We start from the raw sequence: 4,987 nt of genomic DNA, 5'->3' as shown, positions 1-4,987 counted from the left end.
GTTGGTGAAACAAAAGAAAGGAAACAGAGAAACGCAGGAAAAACAGAGAATTTACTTGGCCGCAATGATGGTGTCGAGCGACACCGATGATGGTGTCGTGCGACACTTGTTCTCTTCGTACCGAATTGCAGCAGATTCATCTGAATTTCTGGTTTGACTCCGGTTTCCTGATTTCCTAATTTTTTTTTTTTTTTTTGACTGGTGTCGACTGACACTGATAGTGGTGTCGCTCGACACCAACCACTTCGTATCTGTTACACCTAAAACACAAAAACAAAAAACGAAAATCAAAAGAAACAAAAAGACTTATGTACAGACTTACCAGTGGATTGCCTTCCACCAAGCGCTTGTTTTAAGTCATTAGCTTGACTATGGATAGACTATGCATCTGGTGGATCAGACAGTGGCAAAGAATGCCTTTGTGAAAGTCGTCTCATCCATGGTGGTGTGTAAGCGTTGTGTGCATGAGGTCATCCAAGGAATGTAGGAATAGCACCAGGGTGAGATCTGTGTTTGGGTGGCTTCAACCTATTCCCTGCAATATCATCAATAGAAAAACCAAGTGCTCTTTGCTTTGCTGGAGATGAATAAAGCATGATGTTTTGAGCTTCCTGAGCAACAGCAGTCACTGGTTCTGTAGACGTTTTCGTCTACTCAGGTTGATCTCTCACCTTCTCAGCATCAAACACGTTCTGATCTCCAACTATCACTTCAGGTATTGCACTGACTTGGAATGTCTGACCATCTATGGTTGAATCCTTCAGCCTCTCCATCTTGAAAGTCATGATGGTATCTCCCAAGTGGAGATCAAGGTTACCATGCTTGACATCAATTACTGCTCCAGCTGTAGCTAAAAACGATCTTCCCAGGATAAGAGGATCTTTGGGTTCTTCTCCATATTCCAGAACCACGAAATCTGTAGGAATTATGCAATCACCAACTTTAATCGGAACATCCTCCAAGACACCTTTTGGGATTCTTTTAGATCGATCTGCTAGGATTAGAGAGATCTTAGTTGGCTTGAAGTCAGTCATCCCAAGGCTAACAGCTACAGAGTATGGCATTAGGTTGACACTCGAACCAATATCACACAGCGATCTCTTGAACCTCTCAGAGAAGATAGAGCAATCCAAAACAAAGCTTCCTGGGTCCGAGAGTTTCTCTGGAATCTTATTCTGAATCACAGCACTGACCTGTTCAGAGATCATCATCACTCCTTCCTCATGACTCAGATTTTAGTCACCATCTTCTTCACATAGTGTCTGAGAGTAGGAGCAAGTTTCACAGCATCTGGCATCATCTATCTCCTGCTTGGACTTCCTAGGACTCCTTGGGTAAGGAACCTTAGGTTTGTAAACCTTTTCCTCAGCAGATTTCGAACTTTGAGCAATATCAGCTTTGCTCTGCAATTGGTGACGCGCGACACTGGTTGTGGTGTCGCTCGACACCAGCTCTGCAACTTCGAAATTTTCTTCAGATTCGTCCAACTTTACGATTTCATCCTCAGAAACACCCTTTTTAAGCACATGAGTCAACTTTTTACCACTCCTTGACGAGATGGCACTGCAGTAATGCCTAGGATTGGTGTCAGTCTTTCCAGGAAGGAATCCTTCTTGCCTTTTTACAGACTCTGCAGTTTGAGCAACCTGAGTATCAAGCTTCTTGACATGAGTGTTCAAAACTTCAATTTTTCCATTCAGATCAAGGTAGAGAGCAGCCATCTTTCCATTAAAGTCCACGGTGAGCTTCTGATGACCTTCCAGAATTTGTTCCAGCATAGACTTCATCTCATTGTCAGGATTTTGAGGTTGAGATGAAGGAGTGCTGTAATTTCTGGAGAAACTGTTGTTGGAAAAGGGTGTCTGGTACTGAGGTTTGGAGCTGTAACCAAAAGAGTTCTGATTACCTGTGAAGGTACTCCTCTGATTATTTCCACTGTAATTCGTGTTCCCTTGCTGAGTACCAAGTCTCTGACCTTGAAATCCAGCTCCACTAATGAAGTTAACATCCTCTTCCTCAAGTGCTTCATCTGGTCCGAAATTTTGAACTTCTGCAGGGAATCGGACAGATTTCTTACCCACTAGAAGGCTATGCACAGAGTCAAGCTTAGCCTTCACCTCAGCAATCTGCGATCCATCCATGTTTCCACCCTGTTTCTTTCGCTGATAGTCTGCATTCTTGGTACTATTGCTAGATGCCAAGTTTTCGATGAGCTCAACAGCTTTGTCTGGGTATCTGGTGTTGAAGTTTCCATTGCTCGCTGCATCAAGAGCCATCTGATACCTCCAATCAACACCTCTGAAGAAAATACCCAACAGCTGAACATCACTGAAACCATGATGTGGACAATCTCTCTGATATGACTTGAATCTCACCCAAGCAGCCTTGAATGCTTCAGTTGGTCCTTGAGAAAACGTTGAGATTTTGAGTCTCAGTTCCTCAGACATGGCATCGTCATAGAAGTTATGCAGGAAGGCGTTCCTGGTCTCTTGCCAGGTAGTCAGCGAACCTGGCTCCAACTGCTTCAGCCAATTAGCTGCTTCTCCAGCAAGAGAATAAGGAAACAGCTTGCAGAAGAGGTAGTCATTGGACACTCCATTGTATTTGATACTGGTGACCAAGTCCTCAAACCTCTCGATATGATCCATCAGGTGCTCATGAGAAAGACCATGGAAAGGATGCTGACCCACAAGAGTGTAATACACAGGCTTGAGCTCAAAATCGTTCCTCTGAAACGCAGGAGCGCGAATCGCGGACCGATTTGCATAGAATTGCTCAGGCCTGTTGTAGTCACCCAGCGTCCTGATGATGTTACCCTCTCCATCAAGTCGCTGGCCTCTCTCATTACACACATGACCATCTTGGTCTCTCCAGACTCCAGCATCATCACGAACCAATGCCAATGCGTTCTCCATCTCTGCTGGTTTCTGAGACAAAGAGAAAGAACAATGTAAGTAACAAAGTAAAAATAAAATTAAAAAAAACGCGGGTGTGGCGCCGCTCGACACTAAGAAAAACTTAGTCGAAACTCAAGAACTAAAGTTTAATGGCGAAAATCAAGTCCCCGGCAACGGCGCCAAAACTTGATCTGCTCAAAGTTTAATCCCTAGAGCTACTCTGCAAGAGCACAGATGTGCAATTGTAGTATGTAGGGGTCGAACCACAGAGACGAGAGATTCGCTCAATAAACCTATTAGGAATTGAATTACGCTAAGCAGATTAATGAGAAGCAAATAGCGATGCAAATAAAGATAAACGAATGCAGTAAAAACGTTTGTAAAGTTCAGATGTGTGGAGATTAGGTCTAGGGCGTTTCTCAGGAAATCAATGAATGCATATCAATCAATTAATCAGGGTTCAGGTTTAAGCACGATTCTTGAACTCGAATCACAAAATTATAATTAACCAACTTCCGTTGTGAGAATTATCTAAGTTAAAATCCTAGAATTCCAAATTCCTTTGCAAATCCTACAGATTTAAACCAGCTTTAATGCACAAGTTCAATATGTTCACAGAGTATCTAAACCAAATTCCTTTGCGAATAGCTACTTTGCTCAACTAAGGTCCTTTCCAGTTATTCAATTACACTTTCGTGTCAATCAATTAACCTAAGATCTAAGTTCTAGGTGGCCAGTCCAGAATTAGATTTAAGAACAACCTATGGTGAAGAACTAAATAGATTATGAACCCTAACTAAGTCAATTAATCAAACATCCAATGAAATCCTTTATGAGAACCCTAAACCTAACAAGCAAACTACTCAGTCAGGAAGATTGAAGCAATAAACATGATATAATATATTGCAGTAAGCAGTAAATAGATTAATAAACAGGGGTTCGAAATCTTCTCTCTCCGGAACAGAGTTTCAGACTTGTCTCCACAAAAGCTCTCAAAAACAAAAGTCCTCTCTAAGAAAATCTAAGTTATCGTAAAAAGGGAATAAAAATCCTATATATATATATCTCTAAGACACGTCTTGGGCTTCCTTGAAAACGTTTGGGCCCAACTCCTTCTTCAAATAGGAAACAAAAATCGCCTTTTCCTTATTTCTCTGACAAGTGTCGAGCGTCACTCTCCATGGTGTCGAGCGACACTAAAGCACAAAATCCATACTTGACGAATTTGATCCTGATTAAGCTCCAAAATGCTCCAAAATCTCCAGTTAAGCTTCAAACGTACCTATGACCTGTAAAGACTCCAAAAGACTCGAAAGACACTAAAAAGACTCTATAAATAAGACTTATACCATTTGTTAAAAACCATAAAAACCATGATATATCATGGACTCAGTGAGATCCTACTCACCATCTTATGGTTGGAGGAGCATTATCTCGGCTAGATCTCTGGTTAATCAAAGACTAATCAAAAGGGTTGGTTCGGGGTGTTCCATCTCGGTATGGAATGACCCTTGGATAAATTCCTCTCGCCCGAGATCAGCAACTTGTAATGATTTTAATTATTACCCGAATCTTAAGGTCAATCATCTGATAGACCCAGCGACAAACAAATGGAATCTGGGATTAATAACAGCAATTATTGATTTAGTAGATGTGGAAATAATACTTGGGATCCCAATTAGCACATCCTATAAACCAGATACACTAGGATGGCACTACACAACATCCAGACGATATATGGTAAAATCAGGATATAAGACTGCAAGGGATTTTGCAGAGGGGAGCACAGAACAATTATTTGGTCCAAATGTACAGATTCTTCAAGCACAAGCTTGGAAAATAAAATGTCCACCGAAGTTGAGACACTTTATTTGGCAATCAATATCAGGGTGCCTCCCAGTTTTGGGTAGGTTACAGTCTCGAGGAATACAATGTGACACACAGTGTGTTCGATGTGGAGCGGACGAAGAAACAATAAATCATGCTCTGACATGGGCATTATTCAGGATACCAACACCCGCAGGGATTTTCCCGGGAACATCAATTTTCTTGAATTGGGATCATTTGTTTTGGAGAAAATGAATGATATA

At 41.6% G+C, this 4,987-nt stretch overlaps 1 non-coding gene across 1 annotated transcript; it reads left to right on the top strand.

The window, feature by feature from the left end:
* Positions 1-2,331: 2,331 nt before the first annotated feature.
* LOC112089612 lies at positions 2,332-2,438 on the top strand. The gene has a single exon (XR_002901241.1). It is a non-coding gene; the product is annotated as a small nucleolar RNA R71 (small nucleolar RNA).
* Positions 2,439-4,987: the final 2,549 nt, after the last annotated feature.

This window comes from Eutrema salsugineum, unplaced genomic scaffold (genome assembly GCF_000478725.1).
Source record: "Eutrema salsugineum unplaced genomic scaffold, Eutsalg1_0 scaffold_12, whole genome shotgun sequence".
Classification (NCBI taxonomy): Eukaryota; Viridiplantae; Streptophyta; class Magnoliopsida; order Brassicales; family Brassicaceae; genus Eutrema; species Eutrema salsugineum.
The sequence above is the reverse complement of the archived record's forward strand: the minus strand, read 5'-3'. Positions and strand labels throughout refer to the sequence as shown.